Here is a 22,659-nt window from a genome sequence, read left to right as displayed (position 1 = left end):
ACTTCAGGCAGGATGGAATTTTACTGACCAAATACAGCATCGTCACTACTTGAGTACAACAAACATTTGTAAAAACATATTAAACATGTTATAAATTAACTGAATTTGGGAGCTGTAAACACTCACTTGAACTTACAGCTCTTTGATTTCACCAGCATATCAAGATATGTGGATGCCCAAATTCATCCCTTAACTTGCAAAAGCACTGGCTTTTTAACTCCTTTTGCATTTTCTAAACTCCTCTGGGCCTGTTTAGTCTGTTCACCATGCCCTTCCCTGACAGTGAATGAAAATTAAACAGGGGACAAGGTAACAATCTGCAACAGCTTCCCAAAGCCTCTCACTTTCCAAACTCAGGCTTTTACCACACTGGGGGGAAAAATGCATTTACAGCAAGTGCTAGTCAAGACAAAGTAAAACTTTATATCACACAAGGAACAGACACAAATAGAAATAAAACTCCGAGAGGAATTTAGCAAGGAAGTCTGGAGTTACCCACAGAGATGTTTGGCCAAGAGAGTGGAGATGCTCTGGTAAGAGCTCTGTGACTGCAGCCTCTGAGGTGTTCTAGCAGCACCACGGGCTGGGCTCCTCTCCCTGCCAAAGGAGACGAGAGCAGGGAGAGCTCAGACTGTGCACTGGTGGAGAGGAGAAGCACCATTTCCTTCCAAACTGGTCTCCACCACTGTTAGGTCACACTTTGCTCCTCCTGAGAGGATGGCTGCGCTGCACGAGATCCCACTGACCCCCAGTGACAGAACTAGAAGATGCTGGAAATCTTCTCCTTTGATTTTTCCTCACTGTGTTGCCTCTCCTCTACCTGCAGCACAAATCCAACCTTTCATTCCAGGCACAGCCCAGATGGGTGCAGCTTGCAGCCCTGCTCACCTTATGATGCAGATTTCGGGGCATGAGCGGAATCACAGAATCATAAAGGTTAAAAAAGGCCTCAACAGTCATCGAGTCCAACCTTTGATTGATCCCCACCTTGAACACCTCCAGGGATAGTGACTCCACCACCTCCATGGGCAACCCCTTCCAATGCTTAATGACCCTTTCAGTTAAAAAAAAAAAAAGTAGTGCCGAAGCAAAACAAGAGTTAAAGTTCAGCGTAATGCTACAAATACAACACAGAGTTAAATCTAAACTGAGGAGGTCTGGCAGGTAATTCAGATTTGGTCCAAGGGGAATTACACAAAGAAGCATAATATGCCCAAAGGTGCAAGGAAACGCAGAGTATAAAAATTAACAACTCATTCTATAATATCAAATGAGGGGCAAGGAAAAGAGATCCCCTGTTCTTGCACTTTGCTCGCTTTCCATCCTGAGCTCAAGCTTTCCAAATCTACTGGAGAGACTCTGACAATAAATGATGTTTTGGTTTGAGGTTGCATGTCTTGCCTCCCCTGGAAAAGGCAGCAAGCCACATTGTCTCCTTTTAATCTCAACAATTAGTCTTCCAGGCTGCCAGGCATTTTATTGCCTTAGGTGATGCAAAGCTGAATCCAAGATTCCTAAATCAGGGCCCTCAGGTCCAAAGTTTAACTGCAGACCAAACAACCCATGTTAGAATCCCCAAAGGCTGCCACTAAAGCCAAGGAAATTACTGCTACTGCTTTCAGTTCAAAGTCTTCCTTGGACATCCCTGGTGAGGACTAGAAGGAGACCCAGAACAGCAGAGCAGTAAAATGTGGTCAGAAACAGCCATACCAGGAACTCCTCGGGACAGAGCTGATGGGGCAATTAATGCTGGGTGACAAAGTGCTTCTTCACTGTCAGTGGCACACAAGCCATTTCAAGCCCTCAGTAGGAGAGCAATTTCCAGGCATCAAACTCCTATTGATTTCTCGCTGATTTGAATGGGAATCAGAGCCCAGACAGCAGTCAAAGAGTCACTTGCACAGTCCCTTAAGCTTTTAAGTGCATAGGGAACGTTTAACAACATGGTGACACAAATGTCTCCGGTGCCCAAACTGGACTTTGTTTGTCTGCTTTCTTTCCTCTTATTTGACAGAGAACAACAACTGAAAATCTGGGCCAGGGTACCTAAACCTCCCCCTCCAGACACCTCTCTGCACACAGAGACCCAACACCACGTGCAGGAGGACAGTGCAGAGGCAGCATTTCTCCTCTGTGGCAGCAGAGTCAAGGCCAGCTTGGACTTGGAACATGTAGCCCTAGGACCAGATGTTGCCTCCTAATGCGCACATGCATCTTTTCCCTCCCAATGCCGATTGCTCCTGTTGGTCTGATGCCAAAGATCCCCTCAGGAGACACACACCCCTCCCCTGTTTTTCACCTCCCTGCACTGGGCTAAGCTGGGAGTAATTTTTTTTTTTTTTTTTTAACATCATAATTGCCCGGGTACAATTGCAAGTAAATCCTGCTCAGCATGCCAAAATGAACTGCAGGTTTAGAAAAAGAAATAAATAAGTAGAATCAAGACACCCAAACAGCAAAAATAGTCATAATTTCTCAGCATTTTATATCAGCTGTGGGCCCATGCAGCAACTAAGGCAATTTGGTCAAAAAAACAGATGTTAACTGAGGAGACTCATCCTGCACTGCAGGTCCTTGGCAGTAATGAACAAGCTGTGCTAAGAGTCTTGTGCATCTAAATTGCCTTTAGAGGAAAATTATCCCTGAGAGTGAAGACTGGAAGATATTTGGGGCAGGGACTGACTCAATGGCTCTTTGTATAAGGATGTGGATGTTGCATTAATTCCTAATTGCAAACAAACAAAAAAAAATTTGGTGTCAGAAAAAATCCCATTGTAGAGACTCTGTGCAGGAGGGTTGGGGTTTATGGAGGTGCCATTCCCAGCCCTGTCAAGCACCCTTTAGAAATCACTTGAACACTTTGAAGAGGCTGTTTCTGTGGAGTGGAGCCTCATCAGATGGCCTCGCTTCACCACAAGGCTTGGGAGCTTTTTGCTTCCAAATGTGCTTTGAGGTCCCCAAATGAAGGTTCTCAGTGTGAACAAACAAGAAGATAAATTACTGCTCACCAGCTTTAACCTCCTATTTGAAAAGCAGCACTAAGAAGCACAGGAGATGCTGCCATGTGAGTAAGAGAGGATGAGCAGAGCCACAACCACCATGAAGCCCAGTCCAACCAGAAGCTCACCTGATGTTGCTGGGGGAGACACCTCCACCTCTCTGGTTTTTTGGAAAGTGCCCTCACAGGTCTGTATTTTGCCAGGCTGATCCAAGGACAGTGAGGAACATGGTAATTGCTTCTTTTATTTTTCATCTCTCCCCTGCATCTCCTCCCTAACAACCTCGGCTACAGCCACGTTCTATTTTTTTTTTCCCCTTCACAATTGTTTCAATAGATTCTTTATGGTTTATGGGTTGGTTTTTGGTGGTGTTTCTCCCCCCTCCGTTTAAACTGAAGCCTGAAATATGCTCTGAATTAAGAAAAAGCTCCATGTCACTGGGGATTGGACTGCTGCTGAACTGTTCCGTGTGTGAGTGTGTGTGTGTGTGTGCACACACAACCTCCTGGCCAAAAATGCCTCAGGGGCTCTCCCTAACTGTTGGGGTCCTAAAAAGGGTCCATGTCTCCCGATTGGCCACCCTCCTAACTGGCTGGGGGGGGAAAGCTTTCTCCACCCCCACTAACACCACACTCCCTCTACAGCACATCTGTCCAAGCTTGCTCACTGCTGGCCCTTCCCTTCCCCATATGCTACAGGCGTTTTTGGCCTGGCTGAGTCCTTAGTGCATTAAGCAGGAGGCCCCCGGTTCAAGAAATCTCCCCCACTTACAACATGCAGCAAGAGTAAGTGATGTATGCAGTGGTGGGGTGAGAAGGGATCAGCAAGGAGGAAGGGGGGGAAAAAAAAGGTGTATGTGAGGAGGGGGAACATCTCTCCTGTTATCTTTAGCCGAAAAGTAGTAAATTCACTGCAAGAAAGTAACACACAGCTTTGGGCTTTTAACCTCTTGTGTACCCCAGGCAAAGCTTGAAGGCAGGATTTTAGAGAGTCTCTCTGCTTGGGAGCAGCGATTGAGAGATATGGAGGTCTCCTTGGTCCATAGTCCCTGCCTCTAGTTAGGGTAGTTTATCCTGGGATGATGCAGCTGTGTAGCAAAACAACACATATGAACCGCCCCCCCCCCCTCCCCAAACTAGGAACCTTCTGGATATCACTTAGCTTGGTCCCAGGTTTAAAACTGGGATTTGAAGACTGGTCAGTGCAGCTGGAAAACGTCCCTGGACTGTGCTGGTCCAGCCCTAGTGAGGGTCATGTGCTGGGGCAGCTGTGCAACCTCCCTCCAACCTACCATCAGGCCACCTAATGCTGCATCTCATTCCCAAGGCATGAAAAACAGCAATCCCAACAGCAATCACACACATGAGGGGTGAGGACTCAGCCCTTGGTGCTTGGGCAGTTGCTTCCTGCTGCTCAGACACACAAACAGCATCACACAGCGGGAGGATAGGGTGCTGGGAAGGCAGAAGAGCTGCCAACCTCCCCTTCTTCTCTCAAACTGTGCTTGGGGTGATCCCTTAACAAAAAAAAAAAAACACTTCATCTCCTATGTACAGCTACCCAGCAACCTCAGAGTGCTGTGTCAATATGACCACAGGTATTTAGTGGTGCTGGAAGCCTTGCTGTGTCTCAGCTTCCCCCATAACTGCACAAGTTGGGCTTCTCAGAGGCCAGGAGATCCCATGGGAAAGGCAGTTTGGAGTGGGATAGCACCTGGCAGAGCCTCCCTGCCATGCAAGCACAGACCAGTCCCTGAGGAAACACCACAGGGTTGAAAGGGCAGAAACGTGTTTGTTTGTTTTCTCAACAGCATCCTGAAATTTCAAATGTTGATGAGTTTGGGTATTAGACCTTTTCCAGAGGTGGCTTCCATTGACTCAAAAGCCATGTGCAACAACTGCTTACACTTTAGGCCCCTTTTAGACACATGTACAAAAAGCAAATATTATCTAATTACATTGAGATTCTTCTAGTCACAGTTCTAGAAAGAAAGAGGGAAGATAGAACTACATCCTAAATTATCCTTGTTTCAGCAACAAGCTGTTCATCAGTCTCAGGAAGTGTTTGCATCGCTGCACCGTTTCCAATCTCCACAGTTATCTCACAGTCAACTCTAAATAACAAATTAAGCCATTTAAAAACATAAGCATGTAAATTACTAATCACAGCGACATGAAGAAGAAAAGTAAAACAAAGGTAGAGAACCATATGAAAACAACAACTGTGATCGTAGGGGACAACTGTTCCCAATTGTCTACTGTCCAAATAACCAGAGGTGAGACAGGCATTTCTCACCAAACCTGAGGAGATTAAGATTAAACAGCACCTGGCTTGGCTACACAAACTGGTGAGTTTATATAATAGAGAATAACCTGCATGAAATCACTTACTCTGCCTTGTTCCTCTCCTACTGCAATAAGGATAGAATTCACCTCACAGTGGAATGAAAATTTTCACTGTTACACAAATTTAGCTGCATCTACAGCATCATCCCTCTGGAAAACACAGTAGACAAACAACCAACGCTCCATCTACCTGCCACTTACTAATATTTTGTTCAGCCTGATCTTTAAATTCACGTCCAAAGTGAGAAACATGAGCCAGCAGATAGCCAAAACTGCAGCCTGGCCTGTTCCCTCACACAGAGGGCAATCCAAATCCTCCCAGACCATCCCTCACAGATGACTAACTTGTTTCTAAAGACCTCCAAGGAAGCAGCTCCAGTGAGCTCCTCACATGGCTTATTTTAGTGCTGGAATAGCCTCGAAGCAAAGAAAGCTTTTTTTTCTAATATCTAAACTAAATCCTTTCTGCTGAAAATTGCGCCAATTATTTTTCTCCTCCTCCTTGCTGCTCTGAAGAACAATTCATCACCATTCTCTTTCTAGCAATGTTTTACAGATTGGGGGAATGTTATCACGTCCTGTCAGTCTTCCCTTCCCTAGACTAAACAAATCCAATTCTTTCAATCTTTACTCATAGGTTGCATTTTCCAAACCTCTTATCATTCCTATGGCTCTCCTTTAGTCCCTCTCCAATTTGTCAAGATTTTTCTTGAACTGCACAACCCAAGTGAGACGCAGCCAAGGCTGCACGAAGGTTGCCTGAAAAGTCAAATTTACTCCTTGATTTTTATCCACAAGCCCCACTAAAACTCTCCATTACACGAATTGTCTTTTTTTGAGGCAGTTTTATGGTGTTGTCTTGTATTCACTTCAGGATTTTCCATCACTCTGCACTCTTAATTGCATTAATTTTAAAACACTGCTTCTCTTGAAAAATCTTTTCTGTTTTCCATTCTATTCTGTCCTTGTATTTCTTTCCTTAACCGTTATGATTTGGTTTTAGCTCATTTCAGGGTGCAAATTTCACTTAACCAGGTATAAAAATCATTCAGAGCCTTGCTTCTCTTTTCCAAATCGCTGCCATCCCACCCAACATGAACTCTGGTAATTTTATTAATGTGCACTTCGTATTGCCATGCAGGACAGTCATTAAAGTACTGAGCTCTTCCCAGCCCAGGACAGACTCCCAAGGTGACCCCTTTTCCACACCCTCCCACCTTGAAAGAAAACTTATCTCCAACTACTTTTTGAACCCTAATTTACAACCAATTATGCCCCCAAAATGTGCAATTTGAAATGGAGCACATATCTCCACTTTGACTATGAGAATATCACGAATTCAAAGCCTCGCTAAAATATCAACAAACAACACATCCACTTCTTGTTTTTTATTTACCAGTTCACCTCCCCTGCACAGAACTTGTACTGGTTTGACATGATTTGCTCTTGACAAATCCATATTCGCTGTTTCTTATTAACTTCTTATTCTCTGAGTGCTTGTAACAGCTAATTCTAGAAACTTTTTGGGTATTGAAGTCAGTTTTACTGTTCCATAATCCCCCTGCTTCTCATTTTCCCCCTATTTAAAAATAGACCTCGTGTTTACCCTTCCCTGGGCCTCTGGCTCTACCTTGGTCATCCTGAACTCTGAAAGATAATCTCCAATCGCTCTGGGATTGTTTCAGCTAAAGCCTGAAGTCCTCCAGGGTCGATTTCATCAGGTCCTGCTGAATTGCAGAACATCTAAATTATCTCAATTTTAGCCAGCGTAGTCTTTTGCTATTCCAGATGATCCCCTTGTTAAAACTTACTGCATTATTACACAGCCACAAGCAACCTTTATTTTGGAGAAGCAACCAAAAATGGCACTGAATAGTTCATTCCCTGTATCAGTTGTTATTTCCTCTCCTTCCTTTTTAAGTAATGCACCAACTCTCCCAACTCTAGTTGTCTTTGTATTTGCATTTATGTTTTTAAGGGGTTTTGACTCGGGGACTGATTTATGGGGGGTAAAGTAATGCAAGAGCAGGATGTGTATTATCTTGAAACTCAGATAGTGTGAGCAGATGAGTTTATGCATAAGTTTTGGCTTCAAAATTAACTCAAAGCCATTTAAATGAAAAAGACATTTCCTTAGAAATTAACAGAAGTCTAAATAATATAAATACATATGCAAAAGTTTCTGCTTTCCTTTAAGAAAGTTTATCATCCTGCTGTAACCAGTATACACAAGCCCATGTGTGTGTTTGCATCTCTGTGAGAGCTGATGACCCAAAGCATTCTGAAAACCAAATTTATATGCTAATGTGCTCAATGTATAATTCCTCATCTAACTGACCAAATCATCTCCAAACACATTTTGTCCACAGATGTCACAGAAAGAAAAGGAAGATGACGGCAGAAGTACACACTGCACTTGGAAAGCAAAATAACTTAAAGTACTTTTCTTTTTTTTTTTTTTTTTTTTTTTCCCAAGTGAAGCCATTAGCAGGAGATCTTGGAAACCCTGCGGGTTTTATGAGGTTTGATGAGCTCTTAATTAGAAATGGCTGAAATTTGAACTGAGGACTTCTGAAAGCTGTGTCTGGATGGAAGCAGAAGGCTTGTTTCTGCCTGATTTCCTACTTTAAACAGACTTATGTGCAAATAAGAATAAACCTGGCTAAGAATGATGATGTCAAAGTGGTCTGGTAGCACAAGCCAAGTGATTCTGATACAAATTGACTAAAAAGAATTTCTTCCCAAACACACACCAGAATATCCTTTGATCAGAAAAACAGGTAAGTGGTTCAAGAAGCAGGTTAGAGGCACTGGGAAGGGAAAGAAGGATAAAGCTGGGTCAGAGGAGGCCAGGGGGAAAGAAGTGGAATTTGAGAAATGGAAAGAGTCAGGCAATCACAAGAGCTCTGAAAAGCATCTGGGAAAAAATCCCAGATTCTCAAAGCAAGAGAGGTGCCTCACTTTGGAGATCTTCAGCCTAAACTCTGAACTGGTGCAGATGGATGTTGCTGGAACGAAGGCAACGGAGACCCTGCTGATTTCCAAGGCAGCTTTGCTAATTCCTTCAGACAAGCTGCATCCTAAGCATGAAAGAAATCATCCCTGCCTGTAGCAGGATGATGGAACATTTTCCCTCCATCATCCATCTCCTCTTTATTAACTCACAAACCCCAGATAGAGCAACCAAACTGCAGAGCCTCTGGAACTGCTGAACTTACAGGAGCTACTGACCGCTCTACAGGAGCCCTGAGACAGTTCCCTTATGGATCTGAGGCTTCTTCCCTATTTCCAAGCTGTACCTGAAATCAATATAATTATCTCTTGCATGTAGATCTTAAGTGTTCTCCTTTTCTGTGAGTCTCGTGCTGCATTTGATTAACTCTGCAAAATATTTTGGGATGTAGTGGGTCTGGAACAACACACACAGAATAGATTATGATTACGCAGGGTGAACTCAACATGAGACAGATTAGTAGCTATATTAGACAGTCAATCTATTTAATTCTTCTGCATTTCATTGTGCTTTAATTTAATTAAAATATTGTAGGGGTTTTCCAGAGTATTACTTGAAAATAGGATTTCTTTTTTATCTGAATGCTTGGCATTATTAAAGGGTATTCCTGTCCTGGATGAAAGCTCTCACTATTTTTGGTTAAGACTCTACATTTTCAAGAAATTCTATCTTCTAAAAATTATACTTATAATGAGGATGATTTTTGTTCTCCATCCTCAGCTGAAAAAAACCCCAAAAAAACCTAAAAATTCAAGGGTAAAGACTCGGTGAATGTTAATGAAAGATGACTTAAAAACTTCACAGGCCTAGAACAGAGATGTTGTGATTTCTGATGGGAATATTAATTAAAATTATTTGCTAGTTTCACACTGCCCTTTGGTGCTGAAGAGCTCTCTTCAGGGGCTTCCTTATGTTCTAAGCATCTTCACTTCTCCTGTCAAACACTGGGACACACATGCTGACTGCAATGTCCTTTTCCCAACAGAAGATGTGATCCTAAGGGAAGGAATCTCAGATCAGTGCTCAAATGATCATCTGCACAAGATTTTCTAGGGGTAGAGGTGGCCTGATCACACTCTGGGTTTAGGGACTAGACTCAATTTGGTTTAATGTGGAGCAAGCTGGGGGGGGAATCATGAGTTGCACGATGAGCAGAAGTGCTCTTCTAGAATTTTGGATTTCAACCTTTGACTTCAGCAAACTGAAGATAAGTATCAGCAGCTGGGCCCTGAGTAAATCACAGTCACGGAGCCTGTGTAAATACTGAGGTTTCTGAAGAGTGAACTCATGCCAAAGCGTTTTGTGCCGGGAAGGGGGGCAGGAACGCTCCGCGTTCGGGAGAGAAACTCCTGCTTCTGACCATGGACATGTCCGAGCAGGCCCGAGCTGAAATCCAAACAGAGATTTCTGCCTTTTTAGCCTGGCCCCTCTGTTTAAATTGGAGTGATGACATCAGAGGAAATGAAGGATCAGGGAAAGGGGAGGGGGGGGAGCCTGCAGAGCCCGAGCCCTGCTCACTGATCAAATACCTCGGCTCTCACTTCTGGCAAGGAATTCGGTCCCCGTGTTCAGCTCATGGCCAGAACAGAAAAGTGATTTGATTAATGTGCAGAGACATCCATGTGAGGGGAGGGATGGGGAGAAAAGAGATGAGAAAGTGTGCTCTGGAGGCTGGGGATTAATTAAGGACTACTCTCCAATGGATTAACCACCTACAGAACTGCATTCCAATTACAAGGCCTCCCGGAACAATTTTAGCATCTCCCGCCTGTGCTCCTGGAGTTTTCCACATGAAGGCAGCCAAAGCTCCTTGCTCCCTGTCATTGCTGTCCCAAAGTGTTGGGACAGCTCCTCAAAGCCTTCCATAGGGGTCTCAGAGCAGGGGAAGAGGGCACACCTCAGGTGACCAGCCCAGGGTTTATATGGAAGCAGGGTGGTTACAGTCACTGGAAACCAAAAATCATGCTCCCAGTAAAAATCACTGGAAACTGGGGCATTGGCCTAGTCGTCCATAAATGTGTCCTCTGCACCCCATGGAAGGCTTGTGTGTTACAAGGTAAAGCCAGATTATATGAACTGTGGGTTTATTCATTTTCTCTGCCCTCTGAAAGATCCCTGTAACTCCATGTGTGTGGGTACAACCCTACATCTGGCTGGAACTGCTCTCTGAAAATCCAGAGGCATCCATATGACAGCAGGGTGTCCCAAATGGATCTTGTTTCAGGTCTTCCCTGGCCTAATGTCAAAAAAAAACCCTATTCAATTGTTTCAATTTCATAGAATCTCATTTTACAAGAGTTTCCAGCATCCCCTGTGATCATGGTAGACTCGAGCTTTACCTGTCTTGTAACAATTATTCTGCTATCTTACAATGTGCTGGGTATTACAATGTGAGGGGAACTAAGCCAACTCCTTTTTTCCTTTTTTTTAAATATATCTTTTGTTTCTGATATTAAGACAACAGACAAAATATGCTTTGGGGGACTGCAAGACAAGTCCAACCCTATTTATGCAGAATAGAGCTCCTGAGAAAGTTGTTCTGGCCCCAAAAGGTCGCTTTTTGTGCCACATTACTTTAACTCAAGAGCTTTATCCTAATTGTTTTGATCAGCAATAACATCTTCTGTTTTGCCATTTTATGGATATTATGTAAAGTAAAAGGACAATGAAGTAAAATGGATTTTGTCAAAGCCACCAAACCATTACAAAAGAAGATTCATTGCATAATGGATGCCCTTTTCCCCACAGGGAAAGAAAAATACCCTGGCTTCAGCTTAATTTTTTTGTTTTGCCTGTTTGATATCTGATGCCTACCAGAAGGATTTGTAAAGAAACCTAAGGCATTTAGACTCCAATTTAATGGGATTTAAGCACTTACTTCTGTTGGAAATGTTTGAAAACAATATGTTAAAGACCAAATGAACTATTGAGTTTTAATCACCTTCAAACTCTGATACCTTCAACAATAACAAGCTGAAAAACAGTAGAAAATTATGGGGCTGGAGGTAACAGAATGCAGTCCGTGCCCTGACTTTCCAAAATATTTCAGGCTATTTATTCTCAATAATGTCAACTGGGGCTGCAATTGCTAAAGACTTCTGAAAGTCAGCTGTCAGTTTTTAAAGTGTTTTGTGGTGTTTTTTTTCCCCAATAATAGCAGATGGTTTGGAGACACAATGGCTCTAAATGCTCACTTGAGGAACCTGAAAATTCCAGAAGTAGGAGATTTGAAAGCTGACAGATAAGATTTGAGGCTGTTCCACGAGGCTGAGAAAAGGCAAAAAGATCAGGAGGAGATAGTGAAAGAGAAAATATGAACAGGCTTTCTCAAAATAACCAGGGCTCTGTGGCAGTAACAGGGGAATAACAGAACCTGCTCGGTGCCTGACTCGGCTCCTTCTGCCCTCACTCCTGTTGAGCAGCAGCATTAGTTTCACTGAGATCAATCAGGCTGCCTCTGGAGTTGGCTGTTATTTGATTTCACTGAAGGGAAAGGGCAGAATCAAGCCAGTAAATACTATCACGTTTATAGATATGTTTTGTTATGTTACATGAGAAATAGTAGCGTGGGACTGCTGGGAGTTTTCAGGCTGATAAAGCTGTTATCGCATTTCTATTTTTCACTGGGGAGCTGCAGCACCAAGAGATCAAGGTCACGTTTAGCAGACAAAGAGCTTAAGGGGTATTTTACATATGAAGAACTTCAGGCATGTGTTTAAGTGTTTATCTAAACCAGAACCTTTACAAATGGGCTCAGACAACACAGATCAGGCCGAGCCCACAGCAGTGAGCCCCAAGTAGCTGCTCAAGGCTGTAACTGCAAAACCTTAAAGCCTCTGCAGTGATAGCTCTATTAATGTCATCTTCTCGTCCCTAAAAAACATTTCTGCCCCTTACAGCCCATCCAGCAAAGGAAAACAAGGAGACACGAGCTCCAAGTTCCTCTCCATTTCTCAGCTAAATACAGCCTCTTAGTTCATCAAGAGCATCACACTGTCCTGAGCCTCTCACTTAACAAGACATGAGTTTTACCTGAAGTGCTTCAGCGACTCTCTTAGACGAGTCTGCAGCTCTTGAGACTAGTATTAAATGCACTGGGTGTACCTTCTGCGTTACTCAGATCCTTCAAAAAGTCAGGGGGAGAAATGAATATGTATTCTATATGTCAGCTGGTTATATCAGAGGCTGTCTGTGTCTAATTATGGAAAACAATCTGCCTATGTGAAGTTAACGGGGAAAGCTCTAAACAGCTGTTGATTAAAGAGTGCCTCAGTAGAGTACTTTTTGAGAGGTCATTTTGCTGAGTTTAGATTGAGATGGATGAAGGTGAGGTATTTGGCAGTGAATTGCATCTTTGAAGTGAGTGACGAGCTCAGGTTTTGGGATGGAAGCACAGAGGTTGCGGTGACATTCACCCGCAGGGAAGGCAAGTGGGATATTAGGAGAATGAACAAACTAATTTGTGTGAGCAAAAAAACCTTTCTGAAGTCAGTTATTGAATTTACTTTAAAGGCACATGCGAATGTAAAGGTGAGTTTGAGTCGTGTGACAGAAATTTAATGAACCCTTTTCAGGAAATAATGATATAAAGAGGATATTCAGTTCCCAGTCAAAGTCTGAAACAATGAGCCTTTAATTCAGATTTAATTCTTCCTTGCCTTGAAAAACATTAGGGTCAATATGTTCCATAAACACCTCTTCACAGCCCTGAAGGTACTACTGAAGCTCAATCAGCTTACCAAGAAGAGGGAAGACTTTCTGGTATCCCTAAAACACTGAAAATAAAGCATGGTGTCACCCTAAACAATCTGCAGAGGAAGGGCCCAACCCTTCGGTGCTGGAAAATGACAGAACTGCTGGGCAGAGGATTTGGCTCATGTATCCAAGACTTCGTGGAGATGATGCCTGAGATGGAACAACGGAAATGCCAGAAGTTCCTCTCTCTCAAGTGATGCTGGAACTCCCCGTGACTATCCCAGCAGATTTATTACTTCTCTGAAAACATCCTCCTGTGCTTTATACCTCCTTGTGGAATAGCCACCATTTACTGGTAGCCAGAAGCCATTAGGTGGAGATGGTCCTTTCTCCTTCCCTTTGATTTCAACAAACAAAAATCCAATGTACAACAAAGAGCTGGGGAGAGGAACTCCACTGAATGCCTGCCTGTAAATGAAACCCGCAGTAGGTTATTGCTTGGAAGCGAGAGGAGAGGTTGAAAAGTAAATGCACTTGGGTCCAGGGCAGAGCACTACTAAAATAATTCCTGACAGCCTGTGCCAAAGCACTGAAGTCAACAGACTTGGCTAATCCACCCTGATAAATGCAACAGTTACAAAAATAAATATCTTCAGAAAGCAGCTGGGAACTGGTCAACACGAACAATCAGACAGAACTCGACACACCTAAACCCTGGAACGGGAGATGGGAAAAATTACCTTTGCAGTGACATTTCTGTCAGGAATGGACAGTCCCTGCTTGCCACCAGCCGTGGACACCTCACTGGGGAGCAGCCTATTTCTCTTCCAGAGGTCTATTAGTGGGTACCAGCTGTACAGCCATGGTTTATTTCCATGAGTTCCTTTATCCAAACAACCAGCAGCTCTAAAATAGACCCACTATTCAAACTGTTCCTTAGGACCTTCTGCCTGCTTTGCTGCTTGTTTGGGGTTGTCGTCACCTCATCACTTACAGAACAATCTGAGGTGACTTTTGAAGCCAAGGCAACAACACTGGAAATAATGTGACCCTCATATTTACTAGTTCTGCTGGATTGTTTCATGCAGAATGAAAATATAACTTTACTATTTTCTGGCAGTTACTCTTACTTTTTTGGCAATTCAACTTTCTTCAAAGCATATTTGACTGAGTACAGTTGCTGTGGAGAGACGTATATAAAAGGAGAAGAATGAAATAGATAATGTATTTAAGAACTATCTTCCCCTTTGGCCTACTTCCCATGGAGTCTCTCCACCTAATTTATGTGGCACTGTGAATCTCCAAGAAGTCAATGGACCTCTTTGCAACTTCCAGAAGAAGCCAGGAAAGAAAGCTGCAAGTACTTGTAAGGAAATCCTTGACTTTCCAACAGCTTTTTATGCAGTGGCTTAATGTCTAGACTCTTTCTTGGAATGAAGGCTCTGGATGATTTCCCTTTTTCCCCCCAAGTACTGCCCTGCATGACGAGCCAGCCTCTCTCAAACTGCACTCAGTGCTTTCACTAAACTTCTACCCCACTTTCAAACTTTAGAAAGGGATTCTATTAAAAAAAATAGATATACGTGGAAAGCTAAAAGGGTATTTTAATCACCATTGGTTTTAAAGATTTTTGACTCATTTTGCATTAAGCTTTCAGAATATCACCGTTCAGCAACTGATCACCATCTCACAACTGGGCTGTCATTTCATGAATTATTTTATATTTTCACACAATATTAAGCTGTAACTCTCCACACAGGGTTGCTAATCTCAGATTCATTCCACTTTAGAGCTGGCACATGACTTCAGTTCCACAGACAACCTTCTGTTGACATCAGTATCAGCCCATCACCAGCCTCACTGCACTCCAGCTTTAGCTCTGCTGCTGCACTGGTTCTGCAGCTCCATCTTTATCCTTTACAGAGGATGTCAATTCACTACAGTTCTCCCTGGACTTCACTCCTCCCCGGAGTGTTGACAACTCCTGCTTTCATATTTGAGAGACAAGCACCCACTGCAGTACAATTCAACCCCAGACCAAGTGCAGGCTGGTTGTGACCAACAGTTATGTGACCACCAGCACATCCAGTTTGCTCCCGCCCTGACCCTGAAGTCCAAGTATCAAACCAGAATACATGGGTGTGATAGCAGGAGGAAACACCACTTCTCAATAATTTCCATTTACAGAAGAAGCCCCAAAAAATCATCCCATCACAGATTCCAACTCACATCTCCATAACCTCAGCAATGCCACCCCAACTTGTCACTTCTGCACACACAGATCCCTCATCCTGTCTCTGCTGGGGGTCCCATCAGAAGAACCAAGTCCTGTAGAGCAGATTTATAGACATTGCTGATCATAATGTCACTGTGCATCCCCAGTAGGAGCTTGTGGTGATTTAACAACCAGAGGCTTCAGACTATTCTTTATTTGTCATGGTTCTCAATACTAAAGTGTAGAACAAAGTCATGGTGGCAATGGCAGAACATTGCCTGTCAGGCAGCCCTAAATCTGGGATGCATTACTGGTGGTGGGAGACAGACTATTTATCAGTTCATACTGGAGGTTCACAGAGTTGCTGTCTACCAATCTATTAATTCAAGGAGTTGTTGGTCTGAACTTGAAGGAGTGTGGGATCATCTGGAGAATTGCTTCTGTGACTAAGGCAGAGACGAAAATGAGAGGTTTGAATTCAGACAAAATGTGGTCAGGTTTGCTGGAGGTGCACATGTTTTGGCAATGCTGCTTTATTCTCCCTGGTTTATGCCTCCAGCAGCAGAACTTTGCAGAGGTTTTTCAGACATTGCCTCCCTTTAGTCACAGATCCTTATCTTGGGTATTAACACTGAAATAGGATAATCAAGTTATGAAAGGCCAGCTCAAGTTATCTCCTGCCCGTGATGCACTCCATCAGGGACAGGACAGAACCCTGGAATACATCATGCATTATGGATCATTCCTTGAATCTCAGGCACTGCATTCTGACATCACTTCTTCACAGGAGGCATGAGACAGGCACTAATATATGTGTGTCTTAGCACAGTGTGTAATGCAGTGAAGTCCTGACCTTGTTCAAAGTTACTAAGTGCTATTAATATATATAATGGAAATAAATATTAGCCTTGCTTTGCAGACCCAAGCAACCTGAGGCAACAAGGCCCCCAGGTGATTTGTCAGGACCAATAGGGAGCCAGGTATCCTGACAATTCCTTTTACTCTAAGCACATGACAAAGTTCATTCCCATCCATCCCAGTGCTCCTGCAGGGAGGGGGGAAATCACCTCTAAAAATGTTCCTGCTTTATCAGCAAAACGAGAGTGATAACAAAAACAGCTCAGGCCAGACAAAAGCTAATTGAAGCACATGGGCTCGTGCAGATCCATAGAAGCCTGGCCTTAAAATAGCCCAGCAAGACCAGGATGAATTTTCCTCGAGCTCTGACAAGGAAGCTGCCGTTGCTGGTGAGGCTTGAAATGATCCACAATAAAGCTTTTCCTGGCAGGTCAGGCACCAGGTTCACACTTTGTGAAAGGAAAATGTGACCCAGTGCACTGAAAGCAGTGGTGGCAAAGGCTGAGGGATGCCCTCAAAACAGTCCACACCTTCCTCAGGGGGGGCAGCACAGCATGAGCTGCTGATCTCCTCTCTCTGGTGACCCACAACCGAAGGAAAGGGAATGGAGCTGCATCAGAGGAAGACATGAGGGAATGATTCTTCACTGAGAGGGTGGTCAATCATTGGAACAAGCTGCCTACAACACTAAGCCTGTCAGAACTGAAGGAGCATCTGGATGATGGCCTTACCTGAAGGGAGCCTACAAGAAAGATGGAGACTATTGTCAAGGGCCTGGAGTGACAGGACAGGGGGGAATGGCTTGAAACTGAGAGGAGGTTTAGATTAGAGATTGGGAAGAAATTGTTCCCTGTGCAGGTGGTGAGGCCTTGGCACAGAGAGAAGCTGTGGCTGCCCCATCCCTGGAAGCAGCCAAGGCCAGGTTGGACGGGGCTTGGAGCAACCTGGGCTGGTGGAAGCTGTCCCTGCCCATGGTAGGGAATCCGAACAAGAACATTTGTAAGGTCCCTTCCAACCCAAACCATTCTATGATTCTGTGTTTAGTGTTAGGCCATCCTGCAAGGAGCAGGGAGTTGGACTCAGTGATCTTTATGAGTCCCTTCCAACTCCAGCTATTCCATGATTCCTACATGAGACAGCTGCCAAAATTCCCTGCTGGATAGTCTGAGTCCTACCACACTCTTGCCTTGAGCCAGCCTCAAATACATGGATGAGGTCATGGGTACAGAGGTGCTACTGATGTTGCACTGAAGTGACCTTCTCTAGAACCTTGAATAGAAATGGAAAACACCATAGGTGACCAGATGAAAATGTGACACATTGCCTGGAGAGAGAACAGGCTGTCTCAGTGCTTGGGAGGGGAATGCTGCATGGCAGTAAGTAATAGGCAGCATCCATTAAGCAGGATCTCGTTGGACACAGATCTGGGGGATAAGTTTTCAGTGTGACATTGAATTCTTCAGACACTGTAGCAGGCTTAGCTTCTTTAGAGGAAATTTGCTCAGAGGAATATAAGCCATTTCCAAACATGAACAGAGTACATTAAAGCACTGACTCAGGCTTTGATTCAGAAAAGCACTTAAGCACCCTTCTTGTAAAGGGATACTTTCTGCGCTCGGACCTTGGAAAGGGAGGGGGATTGTGGTCTCTCTGGCTCAACGCCACATATCAGGGCATAAAATAAACCTCCAACTAATGCAATTAAGGAAGACTCTTTCACAGTGGACATATTTAATCCATTACTGCCCACTGCAGCAGTTCTTGCACCTAGAACTGCTCATGGCCAGGAGTACACATTGATTAGACAGAGGGATGACCCATTTTGATAAAAGCATTGCCTGAAATATTTAAGGAAAAAAACCCACCCTCTCGCATTGCACTCAAAGTGATGACTTGGCACTTTGGCTGTGATAGTTTTGCATAATAAAAGAATTTTTTTTTTTTTTTATAATGTGACACACACAAAAATGGAGCTTCTTGGCAACGACATCAATGGGTAACAAAACCAGAGGACTGTGGAAGTTTTTTTCCATGAGAGAAGAGGTGTGGAAGAGAGGAGCAGAGGTAGAAGAAGTTTGACTTCATGAAAAATGTTTGATCCAGAAGAGGAAAAAGCAGCAAACCAGGGGGAAGAAAAAAAAACACCAACCACAAAGCCACTCTTATTTCATAGCTGGCTAAACTTTTGGGGAAAAGATTATTAAGAATCTCACCAAAATTTACTTTTTAAGAATTGTGCCAAAACTACCAAATTAAAAAGCAAACCTTGTGAGTGCCATCATCTTTACTACGAGAACATCAATGGTATTGATGTCAAAGCTTCTAAATCACAGACTCATTCAACTCTCAAGCAAAATTCATTTGTAATTCCACAGCATTTCATTTTGTGATGCACTCCTAAGTGTTCAGTGGTGCATTTTGCAATAATAATAAACTAAAAGCAACATGAGATGTGTGCTGTAACTTGGCTGTTAAATCTTTCCTTGAAAGCGCTACGAGCTTGCCAGAATACTTGGTGAGAGATGTCAGGGTTGCAAATTGACACAAAGAATGAACCAGGTCCTATTATATGCTACAGACTTTTCTTTTTAGCTGTTTCTGTTATGAATTATCCTCCAAGCCCCTTGTAGATGTTTTCATTATAAATATCATTATTGACATTCATATTCCTATTGCAGGACACACAGTTAGTTCAAATTCAGTTTGAATTTGATCATCACTGGTATCACAGGCACAACCTCCTTGTGTCTTTACCTCTTCAAAATATGACGTAGACACAGCAACACTAAACAACACGAGAAAATTAAATTATTAAGGTAGGAAATTTTTTTCCTTTCAGATAAAAAACTGTTCTCCAGTGTCACAGCCAGGGTTACGTGAAGAGTTAAGAGCAGAATTAGTTATTCCTGTTCCAGTGTCTTAATGATGCAATCATCCTTCCTTGCCAGTGAGCTCTCCTCGTAATTACAGTGTACAGTGACGCATGTTCTGAGAGGAGAGACAAGCACAGAGCTGAGATCAGGGTAAGTGGGCTCTCAAGTAACTCCATCAGCTCTCTCCAAGTCCCTACACCCAGGGATGCTCTCAAAGAGTGTGGCCAGGGCAGCTGGGGATGAAGAACATCCCGCAAAAGAGATTTATTTGCAGCCTAATACAGTTTCTTTCTGTAGTTCCCAAGGAGAAAGGGCTTCAAAAGCATAAGGAAGGCAGTGCAGCACTGGTGCAAAGTCAACTGATGCTTTTATTTTTCCATGGAAAAGAAGAACTTCATATTTCACTGGGTCCTGGTAAATGCACGGACTGAGCTCACTCAGGTGTCACCGGGAGCTGATCCCTCTCTGCCTTGTTTCATGTCTCTGCCTTCAGCCTTGTGTGACCAAAATTCCTTTTGGCCCTGGCTGCACAAGGAGGACAATCTGGCTCTGAGATCCTGAGAATCCATGCCCTGTTTTAAAGTTTACGTGGAAAGAGGCAACGGTGCAGCCAAAAGTGATGTGCTGTCCTACCAAAAGAGGGATCCTCTTACACCAGTCAAACATCCCTGGGCAAAACCCACCTGCTGGTGGGAAGTGTCAGCTTAACACACCCTCAGAAGTCATGAACCCAGACAAATCTTCCTGTCTGCATCAACTTGGAGCCTCCTGAAATACCTGGCAAAATCACTGGCACTTATCTTTTAGGTGTTGGTTTAGAGCAAGGCTTGGTTAGACAGCATCCTCACTCCTTCCCATCCCCACCTGCCAGGACCATGGGCTGCAGGTTAATGGCACCAGCTCTCACCCCCTCCCTCTGGCCCTGTTGATGCTTTCTTTATCTGCTAGACGCAGATCTCCTTGCAATTTAAATTTACAGCTCCTTGACCTATTCTTCTTCAAAGATAACATGTTTTTTCTTGCATGCACAGGCCTTTTATGCATTTGAAGACTTGTCAAATCCTTTCCCTCACCTATTCTTAGATAAAACAAATGTAGCTTTTCAGGATTTCCTCAGAAATCACACACTGTGTGTGACCACTCTACTGACTCCTAACCCAGATTAACTGGGGAAATGGGATAGGAAACCATTCACAGCTTTGCCATATTATTAAGGACCTCTCTTTTAAGGGCAATGAAGGTCTTTGCTGCCACTCCTGCCAAAGCTCTCTGCAGAACAGTTTCTTTCTATTTAAACTTTTAATAAACTCTTCACTTTTCTGACTTGGTCCCCTGATCATTAATGGCCATTTGTCTACTTTTGTTAACCCACTGAACAAAAATTCATTAGAAACTTCTTGATTTGCCCAAAATGAGATATTACTGCTATAACATACAGATACCATAATAAAGGCTGAGCCAAGTTGTATTAATGCTATAGAAATTCATGGAAATGAGAGTTCCTTACTAAAAGATTAAACTAAGTCAGAAAACACAGGAGATTTAAATATCATCATCTCTCCAATTTAACAGGTGAAGAACAATATGAAAGTGGAACATTTAAAAGGCTTTTAAGCAGTCAAGGTAACAGGTAAGTTCCTAATTGGATCCTGGCCTTAACGAGTCGCTTTTGAGGTCTACTCAGCCTCAGATCAACACTTGAGCCACACTCCATCCAATCCTTTAGCTTCAAGGCAAAAGGTCTGCTCCATTCCTCATGAAAACAGCTCCATTTTCAAAGCCCAAAGAGGCTGTGAAGGCCATAAACTCTGTGAAGACTGCACTGATGATGGGAACACTCTGCTGAAGCAATGAAAGGTATGAAGATCATCTTGTGAAAGGCTGAACTAAAATCATGCCCCTTATGTCAAAGAAAAAACTCTCTCAGTTTATCTGCCAATTTTTATATCCCACTTCCCTGGGCTTCCCGAAACCCTGCAAACCCAGCCCTGAGTTTCATTATTTATTTGGGATGCTGTGTGTCACAGTGACACATTGAGAAACTGGCATCTGCAATTTTCACATGTCAGAAAGACTGTAACTTGAACTGACAAAATAAATTGCTGTTCACACACTCCCACTGACTTTGTTATGTCCCTGAAGCCCTGGGCCTATTTTTTCAATTAAGATCCCCCCCCTTCTTCCATCCCCCCCTCTTCCTCCTGCAAAAGCACAATGAGCGGCTGGCAGGAGGGAACGTGCCTTCCACAGCTGGCAGTGGCTGACTGGGAAAGGCAGTGGCATTGCTGATACAGAGAGCAAATCACTCTCCTTAGCTTTTCAGGAAAAGACACACGTCCTTCCTCCATCAGTTCGTGCCACCAAACACTTCAAAGCTCAGCGTGCCAAAGACAACAGGGCTCGTGTCAGGTTGGCTGTAGCCTTTGGGCTCATGGAAAGAGCGGAGCAGTTCTACCAGCACAGAGCAATTCTCAATTAAAACCAGTGGAAAATTTCCTAATCGGGAGATTAAATTAATTTCCTGATCACAGGAATGTCAGAGATCTGACTGAGTTCAGGGAGAAAATTTTACTCATCTCCCCAGGAGGGGTGGGCAATAAAATCTCACATGTGGGACATCCATTGCACGGTCCAGCATGGGGAAATCATCTTAAATATTCTTAAAGACCTGAAAGCCTTCTAAGCTTGGCTCACTGGAAGCTCAACATGAACAGTTCCCATCTGTCCTTTGCCTAATTTCCCATTAGTGAGCCTGAGCCATGACCTCACTTCCAACTCCTGCCTTCATTCCTCCTTGTTCTGCCGCAGTGGGCATGGAAAACATTCCCCTCTCTGCAGCAGCACCAGCCAAACAAAGCAAGGAGCAACTATTTCAAGCAGCAGAACTTGTGAGGCTCACCAAGCAACTCTCTTACTCCTGTGACACCTCTCCTGAGCCCCTGACTGGGTTTCCACATTGTCTTCTCCACTTGGTAAGATCCATCACACACTCCTGGGTGCTACTGAAGGAAAAACATATTTTGTTTAATGCTCCAGGTTGACCCAAGTTGTTGCCTCATTTTGTAATCCTTTCCATTTACTTGAGCCGAATTTGGAGCAACAAAACCACATGTGGCTTGCGTGACATTTAATTGCAAGTACTTCACACACTCCTAAATTCCTTCCTTTCGTGTGCAGCGCTACAGATTTAGGCAAGGACACGTTGGGGAAGGTCAGTGGGAGGGGAGGGAGGGAAGAGGAAACCTTCTAATGCATTGGTCACTCCAGAAAGGTCCTTGCTCACCCCAAGAGCAAGTCATGTGTATGAACAATTCCAGATTCCTACGGGCAGAGCTGTCAGGGTGAACTTGGTTGTCCACTGGCTGGGCAATCATCAGCTCAGGGATGTATCTTGTGGCCCAGGAAGTTCTGGGAACACATCACTGGATTACAAATAGGGTCATCTGGAGGCTTTCAAGGTTTGTGGCTGTGACTAGATCACAAAAAAAATCAGTTTATGGACTCTCAGACTACGAATTACACAGTTCTGCCTGTCCCAGCTGAGCCATGAACAACCCAGCAAGGGCAGAAAAGATGAAGGGAGCCTAAAGTACCCACAGAAAGGCACTCTAAGGGAGTGGGGTATAAAATGCAGAAGAAATTTGTGATATTTAACCAGTGA

The sequence above is a fragment of the Empidonax traillii genome, unplaced genomic scaffold, assembly GCF_003031625.1.
Source record: "Empidonax traillii isolate 1590-97213 ecotype Southwest subspecies unplaced genomic scaffold, ASM303162v1 scaffold510:size820377, whole genome shotgun sequence".
Classification (NCBI taxonomy): Eukaryota; Metazoa; Chordata; class Aves; order Passeriformes; family Tyrannidae; genus Empidonax; species Empidonax traillii.
The sequence above is the reverse complement of the archived record's forward strand: the minus strand, read 5'-3'. Positions refer to the sequence as shown.